The sequence below is a fragment of the Scyliorhinus torazame genome, chromosome 6 (genome assembly GCF_047496885.1).
Source record: "Scyliorhinus torazame isolate Kashiwa2021f chromosome 6, sScyTor2.1, whole genome shotgun sequence".
Taxonomy (NCBI): domain Eukaryota; kingdom Metazoa; phylum Chordata; class Chondrichthyes; order Carcharhiniformes; family Scyliorhinidae; genus Scyliorhinus; species Scyliorhinus torazame.
This window is the reverse complement of record NC_092712.1, coordinates 30,463,107-30,484,084: the sequence shown is the minus strand read 5'-3', so window position 1 is coordinate 30,484,084 and position 20,978 is coordinate 30,463,107. Positions and strand designations below refer to the sequence as shown.

At 61.4% G+C, this 20,978-nt stretch overlaps 1 protein-coding gene across 1 annotated transcript in view; it reads right to left on the bottom strand.

The window, feature by feature from the left end:
- The window catches only part of ghrhrl (growth hormone releasing hormone receptor, like), a 133,751-nt gene that overhangs the window by 92,746 nt on the left and 20,027 nt on the right, over positions 1-20,978 (bottom strand). The window lies entirely within an intron of this gene.

The following is a 20,978-nucleotide window of genomic DNA, read 5'->3' as shown; positions in this document are numbered from 1 at the left end:
GTGAAAGAACGCGAGGAGAGCAGCGGGGACACAGTGAAAGAGCGCAAGGAGAGTGGCACGGACACAGTGAAAGAGCGTGAGGAGAGTGGCACGGACACAGTGAAAGAACGCGAGGAGAGCAGCAGGGACACAGGATAAAAGAGAGCAAGGAGAGCAGCAGGGACACAGGATAAAAGAGCGCGAGGAGAGCGGCGGGGACACAGTGAAAGAACGCGAGGAGAGCGGCGGGGACACAGTGAAAGAGCGCAAGGAGAGTGGCACGGACACAGTGAAAGAGCGTGAGGAGAGTGGCAGGGACACAGTGAAAGAACGCGAGGAGAGCAGCAGGGACACAGGATAAAAGAGAGCAAGGAGAGCAGCAGGGACACAGGATAAAAGAGCGCGAGGAGAGCGGCGGGGACACAGTGAAAGAGCGCGAGGAGAGCGGCGGGGACACAGTGAACGAGCGTGAGGAGAGCGGTGGGGGACACAGAATAAAAGAGAGCGAGGAGAGCGGCGGGGACACAGGATGAAATAGCGCGAGGAGAGCGGCGGGGACACAGTGAAAGAGCGTGAGGAGAGCGGCGGGGACACAGTGAAAGAGCGCGAGGAGAGCGGCGGAGACACAGGATAAAAAAGCGCAAGGAGAGCGGTGGGGACACAGTGAAAGAGCACAAGGAGAGCATCGGAGACTCAGTGAAAGAGCGCGAGGAAAACAGCGGGGACACAGTGAAAGAGCGTGAGGAGAGCGGTGGGGACACAGAATAAAATAGCGCGAGGAGAGCGGTGGGGACACAGGGTGAAATAGCGCGAGGAGAGCGGCGGGGACACAGTGAAAGAGCGCGAGGAGAGTGGCGGGGACACAGTGAAAGGACGCGATGAGAGCGGCGGGGACACAGTGAAAGAGCGTGAGGAGAGCGGCGGGTACACAGTGAAAGAACGCGAGGAGATCGGCGGGGACACAGTGAAATAGCGCGAGGAGAGCAGCGGGGATACAGTGAAATAGCGCGAGGAGAGCGGCGGGGACACAGTGAATGAGCGCGAGGAGAGCGGCAGGGACACAGTGAAAGAGCGCGAGGAGAGCGGCGGGGACACAGTGAAATAGCGCGAGGAGAGCGGCGGGGACACAGTGAAAGAACGGGAGGAGAGCGGCGGGGACACAGTGAAATAGCGTGAGGAGTGCGGCGGGGACACAGTGAAATAGCGCGAGGAGAGCGGCGGGGACACAGTGAAAGAGCGCGATGAGAGCGGCGGGGACACAGTGAAAGAGCGCGAGGAGAGAGGCGGGGACACAGCGAAAGAGCGTGTGGAGAGTGGCAGTGACACAAAATAAAAGAGCGCGAGGAGAGCGGCGGGGACACAGGATGAAATAGCGCGAGGAGAGCAGCGGGGACACAGTGAAAGAGCGCGAGGAGAGCGGCGGGGACACAGTGAAAGAGCGCGAGGAGAGCGGCTATTTTATCCTGTGTCCCTGCCGCTCTCCTCGCGCTCTTTGATCCTGTGTCCCCGCCGCTCTCATCGCGCTCTATAATCCTGTGTCCCCGCCTCTCTCCTCGCGCTCTTTCACCGTGTCCCCGCCGCTCTCCTCGCGCTATTTCATCCTGTGTCCCCGCCGCTCCCCTCGTGCTCTTTCAATGTGTCCCCACCGCTCTCCTCGCGCTCTTTTATTCTGTGTCCCCGCCGCACTCCTCGCGCTCTTTCACTGTGTCCCCGCCGCTCTCTTCGCGCTCTTTCACTGTGTCTCCGCCGCTCTCCTCATGCCGCTCTCCTCGAGCAGCGGGGACACAGTGAAATAGCGCGAGGAGAGCGGCGGGACACAGTGAAAGAACGCGAGGAGAGCGGCGGGGACACAGTGAAATTGCGTGAGGAGAGCGGCGGGGACACAGTGAAAGAACGCGAGGAGAGTGGCAGGGACACAGTGAAAGAGCGCGAGGAGAGCGGTGGGGCCACAGTCGCGAGGAGAGCGGCAGGACTCAGTGAAAGAGCGCGAGGAGAGTGGCAGGGACACAGTGAAAGAGCGCGAGGAGAGCCGCGGGGACACAGTGAAAGAGCGCGAGGAGAGCGGTGGAGACACAGTGAAAGAGCGCAAGGAGAGCGCGGGTACACAGAATAAAAGAGCGCGAGGAGAGCGGTGGGGACACAGTGAAAGAGCGCGAGGAGAGCGGCGGGGACACAGTGAAAGAGCGCGAGTAGAGCGGCGGGGACACAGTGAAAGAGCGCGAGGTGAGCGGCGGGGACATAGTGAAAGAGCGCGAGGAGAGCGGCGGAGACTCAGTGAAAGAGCGCGAGGAGAGCGGCGGGGACACAGTGAAAGAGCGTGGGGTGAGCGGCAGGGACACAGAATAAAAGAGCGTGAGGAGAGCGGTGGAGACTCAGTCAAAGAGCGCAGGGAGAGTGGCGGAGACTCAGTGAAAGAGCGCAAGGAGAGCGGCGGGGATACAGTGAAAGAGCGCGAGGAGAGCGGTTGGGACACAGTGAAAGAGCGCAAGGAGAGTGGCATGGACACAGTGAAAGAGCGTGAGGAGAGTGGCAGGGATACAGTGAAAGAGCGCGAGGAGAGCAGCGGGGACACAGTGAAAGAGCGTGAGGAGAGCGGTGGGGACACAGTGAAAGAGCGCGAGGAGAGCGGCGAGGACACAGTGAAAGAGCGCGAGGAGAGCGGCGGGGACCCAGGATAAAAGAGCGCGAGAAGAGCGGCGGGGACACAGTGAAATAGCGCGAGGAGTGCGGCGAGGACACAGTGAAAGAGCGCGAGGAGAGCGGCGGGGACACAGTGAAAGAGCGCGAGGAGAGCGGCTATTTTATCCTGTGTCCCTGCCGCTCTCCTCGCGCTCTTTGATCCTGTGTCCCAGCCGCTCTCCTCGCGCTCTATGATCCTGTGTCCCCGCCTCTCTCCTCGCGCTCTTTCACCATGTCCCCGCCGCTCTCCTCGCGCTATATCATCCTGTGTCCCCACCGCTCTCCTCGCGCTCTTTTATTCTGTGTCCCCGCCGCTCTCCTCGCGCTCTTTCACTGTGTCCCCGCCGCTCTCCTCGCGCTCTTTCACTGTGTCCCCGCCGCTCTCCTCGTGCCGCTTTCCTCGAGCAGCGGGGACACAGTGAAAGAACGCGAGGAGAGCGGCAGGGACACAGTGAAAGAACTCGAGGAGAGTGGCAGGGACACAGTGAAAGAGCGCGAGGAGAGCGGTGGGGCCACAGTCGCGAGGAGAGCGGCAGGGACACAGTGAAAGAGCGCGAGGAGAGTGGCGGGGACACAGTGAAAGAGCGCGAGTAGAGCGGCGGGGACACAGTAAAAGAGCTTGAGGAGAGCGGTGGGGACACAGAATAAAAGAGCGCGAGGAGAGCGGCGGGGACACAGGATGAAATAGCGCGAGGAGAGCGGTGGGGACACAGTGAAAGAGCGCGAGGAGAGCGGCGGGGACACAGTGAAAGAGCGCGAGGAGAGCGGCGGGGACACAGTGAAAGAGCGTGAGGAGAGCGGCGGGGACACAGTGAAAGAACGCGAGGAGAGCGTCGGGGACACAGTGAAATAGTGCGAGGAGAGTTGCGGGGACACAGTGAAAGAGCGCGAGCAGAGCGGCGGGTACACAGTGAAAGAGCGCGAGGAGAGCGGCGGGGACACAGTGAAAGAACGTGAGGAGAGCGGTGGGGACACAAAATAAAAGAGCGCGAGGAGAGCGGCGGGGACACAGGATGAAATAGCGCGAGGAGAGCGGCGGGGACACAGTGAAAGAGCGCGAGGAGAGCGGCGGGGACACAGTGAAAGAGCGCGAGGAGAGCGGCGGGGACACAGTGAAAGAGCGTGAGGAGAGCGGCGGGGACACAGTGAAAGAACGCGAGGAGAGCGTCGGGGACACAGTGAAATAGCGCGAGGAGAGTTGCGGGGACACAGTGAAAGAGCGCGATGAGAGCGGCGGGGACATAGTGAAAGAGCGCGAGGAGAGCGGCGGGGACACAGTGAAAGAGCGCGAGGAGAGCGGCGGGGACACAGTGAAAGAGCGCGAGGAGAGCGGCGGGGACACAGGATAAAATAGCGCGAGGAGAGCGGCGGGGACACTGAAAGAGCGCGAGGAGAGTGGCGGGGACACAGGGTAAAATAGAGCGAGGAGAGCGGCGGAGACACTGAAAGAGCGCGAGGAGAGCGGCTGGGACACAGGATAAAATAGCGCGAGGAGAGCGGCGGAGACACTGAAAGAGCGCGAGGAGAGCGGCGGGGACACAGGATAAAATAGCGCGAGGAGAGCAGCGGGGACACTGAAAGAGCGCGAGGAGAGTGGCGGGGACACTGAAAGAGCGCGAGGAGAGCGGCGGGGACACTGAAAGAGCGCGAGGAGAGCGGCGGGAACACATGATAAAATAGCGCGAGGAGAGCGGCGGAGACATTGAAAGAGTACGAGGAGAGCGGCGGTGACACAGGGTAAAATAGCGCGAGGAGAGCGGCGGGGACACTGAAAGAGCGCGAGGAGAGTGGCGGGGACACAGGGTAAAATAGCGCGAGGAGAGCGGTGGGGACACAGTCAAAGAGCACGAGGAGAGCTGTGGGGACACAGTGAAAGAGCGCAAGGAGAGCGGCAGGGACACAGTATAAAAGAGCGCGAGGAGAGCATCGGAGACTCAGTGAAAGAGCGCGAGGAGAGCGGCGGGGAAACAGTGAAAGAGCGCGAGTAGAGCGGCGGGGACACAGTGAAAGAGCCTGAGGAGAGCGGTTGGGACACAGAATAAAAGAGCGCGAGGAGAGCGGCGGGGACACAGGATGAAATAGCGCGAGGAGAGCGGCGGGGACACTGTGAAAGAGCGTGAGGAGAACGGCGGGGACACAGTGAAAGAACGCGAGGAGAGCGGCGGGGACACAGTGAAATAGCGCGAGGAGAGTAGTGGGGACACAGTGAAAGAGCGCGAGGAGAGCGGAGGGGACACAGTGAAAGAGCGCGAGGAGAGCGGCGGGGACATAGTGAAAGAGCGTGAGGAGAGCGGTGGGGACACAGTGAAATAGAGCGAGGAGAGCGGCGGGGACACTGAAAGAGCGCGAGGAGAGTGGCGGGGACACAGGATAAAATAGCGCGAGGAGAGCGGCGGGGACACAGTGAAAGAGCGCGAGGAGAGCGGCGGAGACACTGAAAGAGCGCGAGGATAGCGGCGGGAACACATGATAAAATAGCGCGAGGAGAGCGGCGGAGACATTGAAAGAGTGCGAGGAGAGCGGCGGGGACACAGGATAAAATAGCGCGCGGAGAGCGGCGGGGGATACTGAAAGAGCGCGAGGAGAGTGGCGGGGACACAGGGTAAAATAGCGCGAGGAGAGCGGTGGGGACACAGTGAAAGGGCACGAGGAGAGCTGTGGGGACACAGTGAAAGAGCGCAAGGAGAGCGGCAGGGACACAGGATAAAAGAGCGCGAGGAGAGCATCGGAGACTCAGTGAAAGAGCGCGAGGAGAGCGGCGGGGACACAGTGAAAGAACGCGAGGAGAGCGGCGGGGACACAGTGAAATAGCGCGAGGAGAGTAGTGGGGACAAAGTGAAAGAGCGCGAGGAGAGCGGCGGGGACACAGTGAAAGAGCGCGAGGAGAGCGGCGGGGACACAGTGAAAGAGCGTGAGAAGAGCGGTGGGTACACATTGAAATAGAGCGAGGAGAGCGGTGGGGACACTGAAAGAGCGCGAGGAGAGTGGCGGGGACACAGGATAAAACAGCGCGAGGAGAGCGGCGGGGACACTGAAAGAGCGCGAGGAGAGCGGCGGAGACACTGAAAAAGCGCGAGGAGAGCGGCAGGGACACAGGATAAAATAGCGCGAGGAGAGCGGCGGAGACACTGAAAGAGCGCGAGGAGAGCAGCGGGGACACAGGATAAAATAGCGCGAGGAGAGCGGCGGAGACACTGAAAGAGCGCGAGGAGAGCGGCGGGGACACAGGATAAAATAGCAATAGGAGAGCGGCGGGGACACTGAAAGAGTGCGAGGAGAGCGGCGGGGACACTGAAAGAGCGCGAGGAGAGCGGCAGGGACACAGGATAAAATAGCGCGAGGAGAGCGGCGGAGACACTGAAAGAGCGCGAGGAGAGCGGCGGGGACACAGGGTAAAATAGCAATAGGAGAGCGGCGGGGACACTGAAAGAGTGCGAGGAGAGCGGCGGGGACACTGAAAGAGCGCGAGGAGAGCGGCAGGGACACAGGATAAAATAGCGCGAGGAGAGCGGCGGAGACACTGAAAGAGCGCGAGGAGAGCGGCGGGGACACAGGGTAAAATAGCGCGAGGAGAGCGGTGGGGACACAGTCAAAGAGCGCGAGGAGAGCTGTGGGGACACAGTGAAAGAACGTGAGGAGAGCGGCAGGGACACAGGATAAAAGAGCGCGAGGAGAGCATCGGAGACTCAGTGAAAGAGCGCGAGTAGAGCGGCGGGGACACAGTGAAAGAGCCTGAGGAGAGCGGTGGGGACACAGAATAAAAGAGCGCGAGGAGAGCGGCGGGGGCACAGGATGAAATAGCGTGAGGAGAGTGGCGGGGACACATTGAAAGAGCGCGAGGAGAGCGGCGGGGACACAGTGAAAAAGCGCGAGGAGAGCGGCGGGGACACAGTGAAAGAGCGTGAGGAGAGCAGCGGGGACACAGTGAAAGAGCGCGAGGAGAGCGGCGGGGACACAGTGAAAGAGCGCGAGGAGAGCGGCTATTTTATCCTGTGTCCCTGCCGCTCTCCTCGCGCTCTTTGATCCTGTGTCCCAGCCGCTCTCCTCGCGCTCTATGATCCTGTGTCCCCGCCTCTCTCCTCGCGCTCTTTCACCATGTCCCCGCCGCTCTCCTCGCGCTATATCATCCTGTGTCCCCACCGCTCTCCTCGCGCTCTTTTATTCTGTGTCCCCGCCGCTCTCCTCACGCTCTTTCACTGTGTCCCCGCCGCTCTCCTCGCGCTCTTTCACTGTGTCCCCGCCGCTCTCCTCGTGCCGCTTTCCTCGAGCAGCGGGGACACAGTGAAAGAACGCGAGGAGAGCGGCAGGGACACAGTGAAAGAACTCGAGGTGAGTGGCAGGGACACAGTGAAAGAGCGCGAGGAGAGCGGTGGGGCCACAGTCGCGAGGAGAGCGGCAGGGACACAGTGAAAGAGCGCGAGGAGAGTGGCGGGGACACAGTGAAAGAGCGCGAGTAGAGCGGCGGGGACACAGTAAAAGAGCTTGAGGAGAGCGGTGGGATCACAGAATAAAAGAGCGCGAGGAGAGCGGCGGGGACACAGGATGAAATAGCGCGAGGAGAGTGGTGGGGACACAGTGAAAGAGCGCGAGGAGAGCGGCGGGGACACAGTGAAAGAGCGCGAGGAGAGCGGCGGGGACACAGTGAAAGAGCGTGAGGAGAGCGGCGGGGACACAGTGAAAGAACGCGAGGAGAGCGTCGGGGACACAGTGAAATAGTGCGAGGAGCGTTGCGGGGACACAGTGAAAGAGCGCGAGCAGAGCGGCGGGTACACAGTGAAAGAGCGCGAGGAGAGCGGCGGGGACACAGTGAAAGAACGTGAGGAGAGCGGTGGGGACACAAAATAAAAGAGCGCGAGGAGAGCGGCGGGGACACAGGATGAAATAGCGCGAGGAGAGCGGCGGGGACACAGTGAAAGAGCGCGAGGAGAGCGGCGGGGACACAGTGAAAGAGCGCGAGGAGAGCGGCGGGGACACAGTGAAAGAGCTTGAGGAGAGCGGCGGGGACACAGTGAAAGAACGCGAGGAGAGCGTCGGGGACACAGTGAAATAGCGCGAGGAGAGTTGCGGGGACACAGTGAAAGAGCGCGATGAGAGCGGCGGGGACATAGTGAAAGAGCGCGAGGAGAGCGGCGGGGACACAGTGAAAGAGCGCGAGGAGAGCGGCGGGGACACAGTGAAAGAACGCGAGGAGAGCGGCGGGGACACAGGATAAAATAGCGCGAGGAGAGCGGCGGGGACACTGAAAGAGCGCGAGGAGAGTGGCGGGGACACAGGGTAAAATAGAGCGAGGAGAGCGGCGGAGACACTGAAAGAGCGCGAGGAGAGCGGCTGGGACACAGGATAAAATAGCGCGAGGAGAGCGGCGGAGACACTGAAAGAGCGCGAGGAGAGCGGCGGGGACACAGGATAAAATAGCGCGAGGAGAGCAGCGGGGACACTGAAAGAGCGCGAGGAGAGTGGCGGGGACACTGAAAGAGCGCGAGGAGAGCGGCGGGGACACTGAAAGAGCGCGAGGAGAGCGGCGGGAACACATGATAAAATAGCGCGAGGAGAGCGGCGGAGACATTGAAAGAGTACGAGGAGAGCGGCGGTGACACAGGATAAAATAGCGCGAGGAGAGCGGCGGGGACACTGAAAGAGCGCGAGGAGAGTGGCGGGGACACAGGGTAAAATAGCGCGAGGAGAGCGGTGGGGACACAGTGAAAGAGCGCGAGGAGAGCTGTGGGGACACAGTGAAAGAGCGCAAGGAGAGCGGCAGGGACACAGTATAAAAGAGCGCGAGGAGAGCATCGGAGACTCAGTGAAAGAGCGCGAGGAGAGCGGCAGGGAAACAGTGAAAGAGCGCGAGTAGAGCGGCGGGGACACAGTGAAAGAGCCTGAGGAGAGCGGTGGGGACACAGAATAAAAGAGCGCGAGGAGAGCGGCGGGGACACAGGATGAAATAGCGCGAGGAGAGCGGCGGGGACACTGTGAAAGAGCGTGAGGAGAACGGCGGGGACACAGTGAAAGAACGCGAGGAGAGCGGCGGGGACACAGTGAAATAGCGCGAGGAGAGTAGCGGGGACACAGTGAAAGAGCGCGAGGAGAGCGGAGGGGACACAGTGAAAGAGCGCGAGGAGAGCGGCGGGGACACAGTGAAAGAGCGTGAGGAGAGCGGTGGGGACACAGTGAAATAGAGCGAGGAGAGCGGCGGGGACACTGAAAGAGCGCGAGGAGAGTGGCGGGGACACAGGATAAAATAGCGCGAGGAGAGCGGCGGGGACACTGAAAGAGCGCGAGGAGAGCGGCGGAGACACTGAAAGAGCGCGAGGAGAGCGGCGGGAACACATGATAAAATAGCGCGAGGAGAGCGGCGGAGACATTGAAAGAGTGCGAGGAGAGCGGCGGGGACACAGGATAAAATAGCGCGAGGAGAGCGGCGGGGATACTGAAAGAGCGCGAGGAGAGTGGCGGGGACACAGGGTAAAATAGCGCGAGGAGAGCGGTGGGGACACAGTGAAAGGGCACGAGGAGAGCTGTGGGGACACAGTGAAAGAGCGCAAGGAGAGCGGCAGGGACACAGGATAAAAGAGCGCGAGGAGAGCATCGGAGACTCAGTGAAAGAGCGCGAGGAGAGCGGCGGGGACACAGTGAAAGAACGCGAGGAGAGCGGCGGGGACACAGTGAAATAGCGCGAGGAGAGTAGCGGGGACACAGTGAAAGAGCGCGAGGAGAGCGGCGGGGACACAGTGAAAGAGCGCGAGGAGAGCGGCGGGGACACAGTGAAAGAGCGTGAGGAGAGCGGTGGGGACACATTGAAATAGAGCGAGGAGAGCGGTGGGGCACTGAAAGAGCGCGAGGAGAGTGGCGGGGACACAGGATAAAATAGCGCGAGGAGAGCGGCGGGGACACTGAAAGAGCGCGAGGAGAGCGGCGGAGACACTGAAAGAGCGCGAGGAGAGCGGCAGGGACACAGGATAAAATAGCGCGAGGAGAGCGGCGGAGACACTGAAAGAGCGCGAGGAGAGCAGCGGGGACACAGGATAAAATAGCGCGAGGAGAGCGGCGGAGACACTGAAAGAGCGCGAGGAGAGCGGCAGGGACACAGGATAAAATAGCGCGAGGAGAGCGGCGGAGACACTGAAAGAGCGCGAGGAGAGCAGCGGGGACACAGGATAAAATAGCGCGAGGAGAGCGGCGGAGACACTGAAAGAGCGCGAGGAGAGCGGCGGGGACACAGGATAAAATAGCAATAGGAGAGCGGCGGGGACACTGAAAGAGTGCGAGGAGAGCGGCGGGGACACTGAAAGAGCGCGAGGAGAGCGGCAGGGACACAGGATAAAATAGCGCGAGGAGAGCGGCGGAGACACTGAAAGAGCGCGAGGAGAGCGGCGGGGACACAGGGTAAAATAGCGCGAGGAGAGCGGTGGGGACACAGTCAAAGAGCGCGAGGAGAGCTGTGGGGACACAGTGAAAGAACGTGAGGAGAGCGGCAGGGACACAGGATAAAAGAGCGCGAGGAGAGCATCGGAGACTCAGTGAAAGAGCGCGAGTAGAGCGGCGGGGACACAGTGAAAGAGCCTGAGGAGAGCGGTGGGGACACAGAATAAAAGAGCGCGAGGAGAGCGGCGGGGGCACAGGATGAAATAGCGTGAGGAGAGTGGCGGGGACACATTGAAAGAGCGCGAGGAGAGCGGCGGGGACACAGTGAAAAAGCGCGAGGAGAGCGGCGGGGACACAGTGAAAGAGCGTGAGGAGAGCGGCGGGGACACAGTGAAAGAGCGCGAGGAGAGCGGCGGGGACACAGTGAAAGAGCGCGAGGAGAGCGGCTATTTTATCCTGTGTCCCTGCCGCTCTCCTCGCGCTCTTTGATCCTGTGTCCCAGCCGCTCTCCTCGCGCTCTATGATCCTGTGTCCCCGCCTCTCTCCTCGCGCTCTTTCACCATGTCCCCGCCGCTCTCCTCGCGCTATATCATCCTGTGTCCCCACCGCTCTCCTCGCGCTCTTTTATTCTGTGTCCCCGCCGCTCTCCTCACGCTCTTTCACTGTGTCCCCGCCGCTCTCCTCGCGCTCTTTCACTGTGTCCCCGCCGCTCTCCTCGTGCCGCTTTCCTCGAGCAGCGGGGACACAGTGAAAGAACGCGAGGAGAGCGGCAGGGACACAGTGAAAGAACTCGAGGAGAGTGGCAGGGACACAGTGAAAGAGCGCGAGGAGAGCGGTGGGGCCACAGTCGCGAGGAGAGCGGCAGGGACACAGTGAAAGAGCGCGAGGAGAGTGGCGGGGACACAGTAAAAGAGCTTGAGGAGAGCGGTGGGATCACAGAATAAAAGAGCGCGAGGAGAGCGGCGGGGACACAGGATGAAATAGCGCGAGGAGAGCGGTGGGGACACAGTGAAAGAGCGCGAGGAGAGCGGCGGGGACACAGTGAAAGAGCGCGAGGAGAGCGGCGGGGACACAGTGAAAGAGCGTGAGGAGAGCGGCGGGGACACAGTGAAAGAACGCGAGGAGAGCGTCGGGGACACAGTGAAATAGTGCGAGGAGAGTTGCGGGGACACAGTGAAAGAGCGCGAGCAGAGCGGCGGGTACACAGTGAAAGAGCGCGAGGAGAGCGGCGGGGACACAGTGAAAGAACGTGAGGAGAGCGGTGGGGACACAAAATAAAAGAGCGCGAGGAGAGCGGCGGGGACACAGGATGAAATAGCGCGAGGAGAGCGGCGGGGACACAGTGAAAGAGCGCGAGGAGAGCGGCGGGGACACAGTGAAAGAGCGCGAGGAGAGCGGCGGGGACACAGTGAAAGAGCGTGAGGAGAGCGGCGGGGACACAGTGAAAGAACGCGAGGAGAGCGTCGGGGACACAGTGAAATAGCGCGAGGAGAGTTGCGGGGACACAGTGAAAGAGCGCGATGAGAGCGGCGGGCACATAGTGAAAGAACGCGAGGAGAGCGTCGGGGACACAGTGAAAGAACGCGAGGAGAGCGGCGGGGACACAGTGAAATAGCGCGAGGAGAGTAGCGGGGACACAGTGAAAGAGCGCGAGGAGAGCGGCGGGGACACAGTGAAAGAGCGCGAGGAGAGCGGCGGGGACACAGTGAAAGAGCGTGAGGAGAGCGGTGGGGACACATTGAAATAGAGCGAGGAGAGCGGTGGGGCACTGAAAGAGCGCGAGGAGAGTGGCGGGGACACAGGATAAAATAGCGCGAGGAGTGCGGCGGGGACACTGAAAGAGCGCGAGGAGAGCGGCGGAGACACTGAAAGAGCGCGAGGAGAGCGGCAGGGACACAGGATAAAATAGCGCGAGGAGAGCGGCGGAGACACTGAAAGAGCGCGAGGAGAGCAGCGGGGACACAGGATAAAATAGCGCGAGGAGAGCGGCGGAGACACTGAAAGAGCGCGAGGAGAGCGGCAGGGACACAGGATAAAATAGCGCGAGGAGAGCGGCGGAGACACTGAAAGAGCGCGAGGAGAGCAGCGGGGACACAGGATAAAATAGCGCGAGGAGAGCGGCGGAGACACTGAAAGAGCGCGAGGAGAGCGGCGGGGACACAGGATAAAATAGCAATAGGAGAGCGGCGGGGACACTGAAAGAGTGCGAGGAGAGCGGCGGGGACACTGAAAGAGCGCGAGGAGAGCGGCAGGGACACAGGATAAAATAGCGCGAGGAGAGCGGCGGAGACACTGAAAGAGCGCGAGGAGAGCGGCGGGGACACAGGGTAAAATAGCGCGAGGAGAGCGGTGGGGACACAGTCAAAGAGCGCGAGGAGAGCTGTGGGGACACAGTGAAAGAACGTGAGGAGAGCGGCAGGGACACAGGATAAAAGAGCGCGAGGAGAGCATCGGAGACTCAGTGAAAGAGCGCGAGTAGAGCGGCGGGGACACAGTGAAAGAGCCTGAGGAGAGCGGTGGGGACACAGAATAAAAGAGCGCGAGGAGAGCGGCGGGGGCACAGGATGAAATAGCGTGAGGAGAGTGGCGGGGACACATTGAAAGAGCGCGAGGAGAGCGGCGGGGACACAGTGAAAAAGCGCGAGGAGAGCGGCGGGGACACAGTGAAAGAGCGTGAGGAGAGCGGCGGGGACACAGTGAAAGAGCGCGAGGAGAGCGGCGGGGACACAGTGAAAGAGCGCGAGGAGAGCGGCTATTTTATCCTGTGTCCCTGCCGCTCTCCTCGCGCTCTTTGATCCTGTGTCCCAGCCGCTCTCCTCGCGCTCTATGATCCTGTGTCCCCGCCTCTCTCCTCGCGCTCTTTCACCATGTCCCCGCCGCTCTCCTCGCGCTATATCATCCTGTGTCCCCACCGCTCTCCTCGCGCTCTTTTATTCTGTGTCCCCGCCGCTCTCCTCACGCTCTTTCACTGTGTCCCCGCCGCTCTCCTCGCGCTCTTTCACTGTGTCCCCGCCGCTCTCCTCGTGCCGCTTTCCTCGAGCAGCGGGGACACAGTGAAAGAACGCGAGGAGAGCGGCAGGGACACAGTGAAAGAACTCGAGGAGAGTGGCAGGGACACAGTGAAAGAGCGCGAGGAGAGCGGTGGGGCCACAGTCGCGAGGAGAGCGGCAGGGACACAGTGAAAGAGCGCGAGGAGAGTGGCGGGGACACAGTAAAAGAGCTTGAGGAGAGCGGTGGGATCACAGAATAAAAGAGCGCGAGGAGAGCGGCGGGGACACAGGATGAAATAGCGCGAGGAGAGCGGTGGGGACACAGTGAAAGAGCGCGAGGAGAGCGGCGGGGACACAGTGAAAGAGCGCGAGGAGAGCGGCGGGGACACAGTGAAAGAGCGTGAGGAGAGCGGCGGGGACACAGTGAAAGAACGCGAGGAGAGCGTCGGGGACACAGTGAAATAGTGCGAGGAGAGTTGCGGGGACACAGTGAAAGAGCGCGAGCAGAGCGGCGGGTACACAGTGAAAGAGCGCGAGGAGAGCGGCGGGGACACAGTGAAAGAACGTGAGGAGAGCGGTGGGGACACAAAATAAAAGAGCGCGAGGAGAGCGGCGGGGACACAGGATGAAATAGCGCGAGGAGAGCGGCGGGGACACAGTGAAAGAGCGCGAGGAGAGCGGCGGGGACACAGTGAAAGAGCGCGAGGAGAGCGGCGGGGACACAGTGAAAGAGCGTGAGGAGAGCGGCGGGGACACAGTGAAAGAACGCGAGGAGAGCGTCGGGGACACAGTGAAATAGCGCGAGGAGAGTTGCGGGGACACAGTGAAAGAGCGCGATGAGAGCGGCGGGGACATAGTGAAAGAACGCGAGGAGAGCGTCGGGGACACAGTGAAATAGTGCGAGGAGAGTTGCGGGGACACAGTGAAAGAGCGCGAGCAGAGCGGCGGGTACACAGTGAAAGAGCGCGAGGAGAGCGGCGGGGACACAGTGAAAGAACGTGAGGAGAGCGGTGGGGACACAAAATAAAAGAGCGCGAGGAGAGCGGCGGGGACACAGGATGAAATAGCGCGAGGAGAGCGGCGGGGACACAGTGAAAGAGCGCGAGGAGAGCGGCGGGGACACAGTGAAAGAGCGCGAGGAGAGCGGCGGGGACACAGTGAAAGAGCGTGAGGAGAGCGGCGGGGACACAGTGAAAGAACGCGAGGAGAGCGTCGGGGACACAGTGAAATAGCGCGAGGAGAGTTGCGGGGACACAGTGAAAGAGCGCGATGAGAGCGGCGGGGACATAGTGAAAGAGCGCGAGGAGAGCGGCGGGGACACAGTGAAAGAGCGCAAGGAGAGCGGCGGGGACACAGTGAAAGAGCGCGAGGAGAGCGGCGGGGACACAGGATAAAATAGCGCGAGGAGAGCGGCGGGGACACTGAAAGAGCGCGAGGAGAGTGGCGCGGACACAGGGTAAAATAGAGCGAGGAGAGCGGCGGAGACACTGAAAGAGCGCGAGGAGAGCGGCGGAGACACTGAAAGAGCGCGAGGAGAGCGGCGGGGACACAGGATAAAATAGCGCGAGGAGAGCAGCGGGGACACTGAAAGAGCGCGAGGAGAGTGGCGGGGACACTGAAAGAGCGCGAGGAGAGCGGCGGGGACACTGAAAGAGCGCGAGGAGAGCGGCGGGAACACATGATAAAATTGCGCGAGGAGAGCGGCGGAGACATTGAAAGAGTACGAGGAGAGCGGCGGTGACACAGGATAAAATAGCGCGAGGAGAGCGGCGGGGACACTGAAAGAGCGCGAGGAGAGTGGCGGGGACACAGGGTAAAATAGCGCGAGGAGAGCGGTGGGGACACAGTGAAAGAGCGCGAGGAGAGCTGTGGGGACACAGTGAAAGAGCGCAAGGAGAGCGGCAGGGACACAGTATAAAAGAGCGCGAGGAGAGCATCGGAGACTCAGTGAAAGAGCGCGAGGAGAGCGGCGGGGAAACAGTGAAAGAGCGCGAGTAGAGCGGCGGGGACACAGTGAAAGAGCCTGAGGAGAGCGGTGGGGACACAGAATAAAAGAGCGCGAGGAGAGCGGCGGGGACACAGGATGAAATAGCGCGAGGAGAGCGGCGGGGACACTGTGAAAGAGCGTGAGGAGAACGGCGGGGACACAGTGAAAGAACGCGAGGAGAGCGGCGGGGACACAGTGAAATAGCGCGAGGAGAGTAGCGGGGACACAGTGAAAGAGCGCGAGGAGAGCGGAGGGGACACAGTGAAAGAGCGCGAGGAGAGCGGCGGGGACACAGTGAAAGAGCGTGAGGAGAGCGGTGGGGACACAGTGAAATAGAGCGAGGAGAGCGGCGGGGACACTGAAAGAGCGCGAGGAGAGTGGCGGGCACAAAGGATAAAATAGCGCGAGGAGAGCGGCGGGGACACTGAAAGAGCGCGAGGAGAGCGGCGGAGACACTGAAAGAGCGCGAGGAGAGCGGCGGGAACACATGATAAAATAGCGCGAGGAGAGCGGCGGAGACATTGAAAGAGTGCGAGGAGAGCGGCGGGGACACAGGATAAAATAGCGCGAGGAGAGCGGCGGGGATACTGAAAGAGCGCGAGGAGAGTGGCGGGGACACAGGGTAAAATAGCGCGAGGACAGCGGTGGGGACACAGTGAAAGGGCACGAGGAGAGCTGTGGGGACACAGTGAAAGAGCGCAAGGAGAGCGGCAGGGACACAGGATAAAAGAGCGCGAGGAGAGCATCGGAGACTCAGTGAAAGAGCGCGAGGAGAGCGGCGGGGACACAGTGAAAGAACGCGAGGAGAGCGGCGGGGACACAGTGAAATAGTGCGAGGAGAGTAGCGGGGACACAGTGAAAGAGCGCGAGGAGAGCGGCGGGGACACAGTGAAAGAGCGCGAGGAGAGCGGCGGGGACACAGTGAAAGAGCGTGAGGAGAGCGGTGGGGACACATTGAAATAGAGCGAGGAGAGCGGTGGGGCACTGAAAGAGCGCGAGGAGAGTGGCGGGGACACAGGATAAAATAGCGCGAGGAGAGCGGCGGGGACACTGAAAGAGCGCGAGGAGAGCGGCGGAGACACTGAAAGAGCGCGAGGAGAGCGGCAGGGACACAGGATAAAATAGCGCGAGGAGAGCGGCGGAGACACTGAAAGAGCGCGAGGAGAGCAGCGGGGACACAGGATAAAATAGCGCGAGGAGAGCGGCGGAGACACTGAAAGAGCGCGAGGAGAGCGGCAGGGACACAGGATAAAATAGCGCGAGGAGAGCGGCGGAGACACTGAAAGAGCGCGAGGAGAGCAGCGGGGACACAGGATAAAATAGCGCGAGGAGAGCGGCGGAGACACTGAAAGAGCGCGAGGAGAGCGGCGGGGACACAGGATAAAATAGCAATAGGAGAGCGGCGGGGACACTGAAAGAGTGCGAGGAGAGCGGCGGGGACACTGAAAGAGCGCGAGGAGAGCGGCAGGGACACAGGATAAAATAGCGCGAGGAGAGCGGCGGAGACACTGAAAGAGCGCGAGGAGAGCGGCGGGGACACAGGGTAAAATAGCGCGAGGAGAGCGGTGGGGACACAGTCAAAGAGCGCGAGGAGAGCTGTGGGGACACAGTGAAAGAACGTGAGGAGAGCGGCAGGGACACAGGATAAAAGAGCGCGAGGAGAGCATCGGAGACTCAGTGAAAGAGAGCGAGTAGAGCGGCGGGGACACAGTGAAAGAGCCTGAGGAGAGCGGTGGGGACACAGAATAAAAGAGCGCGAGGAGAGTGGCGGGGGCACAGGATGAAATAGCGTGAGGAGAGTGGCGGGGACACATTGAAAGAGCGCGAGGAGAGCGGCGGGGACACAGTGAAAAAGCGCGAGGAGAGCGGCGGGGACACAGTGAAAGAGCGTGAGGAGAGCGGCGGGGACACAGTGAAAGAGCGCGAGGAGAGCGGCGGGGACACAGTGAAAGAGCGCGAGGAGAGCGGCTATTTTATCCTGTGTCCCTGCCGCTCTCCTCGCGCTCTTTGATCCTGTGTCCCAGCCGCTCTCCTCGCGCTCTATGATCCTGTGTCCCCGCCTCTCTCCTCGCGCTCTTTCACCATGTCCCCGCCGCTCTCCTCGCGCTATATCATCCTGTGTCCCCACCGCTCTCCTCGCGCTCTTTTATTCTGTGTCCCCGCCGCTCTCCTCGCGCTCTTTCACTGTGTCCCCGCCGCTCTCCTCGAGTTCTTTCACTGTGTCCCTGCCGCTCTCCTCGCGTTCTTTCACTGTGTCCCCGCTGCTCGAGGAAAGCGGCACGAGGAGAGCGGCGGGGACACAGTGAAAGAGCGCGAGGAGAGCGGCGGGGACACAGAATAAAAGAGCGCGAGGAGAGCGGTGGGGACACAGGATGATATAGCGCGAGGAGAGCGGCGGGGACATGGTGAAAGAGCGCGAGGAGAGCGGTGGGGCCACAGTCGCGAGGAGAGCGGCAGGGACACAGTGAAAGAGCGCGAGGAGAGTGGCGGGGACACAGTGAAAGAGCGCGAGTAGAGCGGCGGGGACACAGTAAAAGAGCTTGAGGAGAGCGGTGGGGACACAGAATAAAAGAGCGCGAGGAGAGCGGCGGGGACACAGGATGAAATAGCGCGAGGAGAGCGGTGGGGACACAGTGAAAGAGCGCGAGGAGAGCGGCGGGGACACAGTGAAAGAGCGCGAGGAGAGTTGCGGGGACACAGTGAAAGAGCGCGAGCAGAGCGGCGGGTACACAGTGAAAGAGCGCGAGGAGAGCGGCGGGGACACAGTGAAAGAACGTGAGGAGAGCGGTGGGGACACAAAATAAAAGAGCGCGAGGAGAGCGGCGGGGACACAGGATGAAATAGCGCGAGGAGAGCGGCGGGGACACAGTGAAAGAGCGCGAGGAGAGCGGCGGGGACACAGTGAAAGAGCGCGAGGAGAGCGGCGGGGACACAGTGAAAGAGCGTGAGGAGAGCGGCGGGGACACAGTGAAAGAACGCGAGGAGAGCGTCGGGGACACAGTGAAATAGCGCGAGGAGAGTTGCGGGGACACAGTGAAAGAGCGCGATGAGAGCGGCGGGGACATAGTGAAAGAGCGCGAGGAGAGCGGCGGGGACACAGTGAAAGAGCGCGAGGAGAGCGGCGGGGACACAGTGAAAGAGCGCGAGGAGAGCGGCGGGGACACAGGATAAAATAGCGCGAAGAGAGCGGCGGGGACACTGAAAGAGCGCGAGGAGAGTGGCGGGGACACAGGGTAAAATAGAGCGAGGAGAGCGGCGGAGACACTGAAAGAGCGCGAGGAGAGCGGCTGGGACACAGGATAAAATAGCGCGAGGAGAGCGGCGGAGACACTGAAAGAGCGCGAGGAGAGCGGCGGGGACACAGGATAAAATAGCGCGAGGAGAGCAGCGGGGACACTGAAAGAGCGCGAGGAGAGTGGCGGGGACACTGAAAGAGCGCGAGGAGAGCGGCGGGGACACTGAAAGAGCGCGAGGAGAGCGGCGGGAACACATGATAAAATAGCGCGAGGAGAGCGGCGGAGACATTGAAAGAGTACGAGGAGAGCGGCGGTGACACAGGGTAAAATAGCGCGAGGAGAGCGGTGGGGACACAGTGAAAGAGCGCGAGGAGAGTGGCGGGGACACAGGGTAAAATAGCGCGAGGAGAGCGGTGGGGACACAGTGAAAGAGCGCGAGGAGAGCTGTGGGGACACAGTGAAAGAGCGCAAGGAGAGCGGCAGGGACACAGTATAAAAGAGCGCGAGGAGAGCATCGGAGACTGAGTGAAAGAGCGCGAGGAGAGCGGCGGGGAAACAGTGAAAGAGCGCGAGTAGAGCGGCGGGGACACAGTGAAAGAGCCTGAGTAGAGCGGTGGGGACACAGAATAAAAGAGCGCGAGGAGAGCGGCGGGGACACAGGATGAAATAGCGCGAGGAGAGCGGCGGGGACACTGTGAAAGAGCGTGAGGAGAACGGCGGGGACACAGTGAAAGAACGCGAGGAGAGCGGCGGGGACACAGTGAAATAGCGCGAGGAGAGTAGCGGGGACACAGTGAAAGAGCGCGAGGAGAGCGGAGGGGACACAGTGAAAGAGCGCGAGGAGAGCGGCGGGGACACAGTGAAAGAGCGTGAGGAGAGCGGTGGGGACACAGTGAAATAGAGCGAGGAGAGCGGCGGGGACACTGAAAGAGCGCGAGGAGAGTGGCGGGGACACAGGATAAAATAGCGCGAGGAGAGCGGCGGGGACACTGAAAGAGCGCGAGGAGAGCGGCGGAGACACTGAAAGAGCGCGAGGAGAGCGGCGGGAACACATGATAAAATAGCGCGAGGAGAGCGGCGGAGACATTGAAAGAGTGCGAGGAGAGCGGCGGGGACACAGGATAAAATAGCGCGAGGAGCGCGGCGGAGACACTGAAAGAGCGCGAGGAGAGCGGCGGGGACACAGGGTAAAATAGCGCGAGGAGAGCGGTGGGGACACAGTGAAAGGGCGCGAGGAGAGTGCTGTGGACAAAGGATAAAATAGCGCGAGGAGAGCGGCGGGGACACTGAAATAGCGCGAGCAGAGTGGCGTGGACACAGGGTAAAATAGCGCGAGGAGAGCGGTGGGGACACAATGAAAGAGCGCGAGGAGAGCGGCGGGAAGACAGTGAAAGAGCGTGAGGAGAGCGGCGGGGATACAGTGAAAGAGCGCGAGGAGAGCGGCGGGGACACAGAATAAAATAGCGCGAAGAGAGCGGCGGGGACACTGAAAGAGCGCGAGGAGAGTGGCGGGGACACAGGATAAAATAGCGCGAGGAGAGCGGCGGGGACACTGAAAGAGCGCGAGGAGAGTGGCGGGGACACAGGGTAAAATAGCGCGAGGAGAGCGGTGGGGACACAGTGAAAGAGCGCGAGGAGAACGGTGGGGACACAGTGAAAGAGCGCAAGGAGAGCGGCAGGGACACAGGATAAAATAGCCTGAGGAGAGCGGCGGAGACACTGAAAGAGCGCGAGGAGAGCGGCGGGGACACAGGATATAATAGCGCGAGGAGAGCGGCGGGGACACTGAAAGAGCGCGAGGAGAGTGGTGTGGACACAGGATAAAATAGCGCGAGGAGAGTGGCGGGGACACTGAAAGAGCACGAGGAGAGTGGCGTGGACACAGGGTAAAGTAGCGCGAGGAGAGCGGTGGGGACACAGTGAAAGAGCGCGAGGAGAGCGGCGCGGAGACAGTGAAAGAGTGTGAGGAGATCGGCGGGGATACAGTGAAAGAGCGCGAGGAGAGCGGCGGGGACACAGAATAAAATAGCATGAGGAGAGCGGCGGGGACACAGTGAAAGAGCGCGAGCGGTGCGGCGGGGACACAGTGAAAGAGCGTGAGGAGAGCGGCGGGGACACAGAATAAAAGAGCGTGAGGAGAGCAGCCGGGACACAGGATAAAAGAGTGCGCGGAGAGCAGCGGGGACACAGAGAAAGAGCGCGTGGAGAGCGTCGGGGACGCTGAAAGAGCGCGAGGAGAGCGGTAGGGACAGAGTGAAAGAGCACGAGGAGAACGGCAGGGACACAGTGAAAGAGCGCGAGGAGAGCGGCGGGGACACAGTGAAAGAACGTGAGGAGAGCGGTGGGGACACAGAATAAAAGAGCATGAGGAGAGCAGCGGGGACACAGGATGAAATAGCGCGAGGAGAGCGGCGGGGACACAGGATAAAATAGCGCGAAGAGAGCGGCGGGGACACTGAAAGAGCGCGAGGAGAGCGGCGGGGACACAGGATAAAATAGCGCGAAGAGAGCGGCGGGGACACTGAAAGAGCGCGAGGAGAGTGGCGGGGACACAGGATAAAATAGCGCGAGGAGAGCGGCGGGGACACTGAAAGAGCGCGAGGAGAGCAGCGGGGACACAGGATAAAATAGCGCGAGGAGAGCGGCGGAGACACTGAAAGAGCGCGAGGAGAGTGGCGGGGACACAGGATAAAATAGCGCGAGGAGAGCGGCGGGGACTCTGAAAGACCGCGAGGAGGTGGCGGG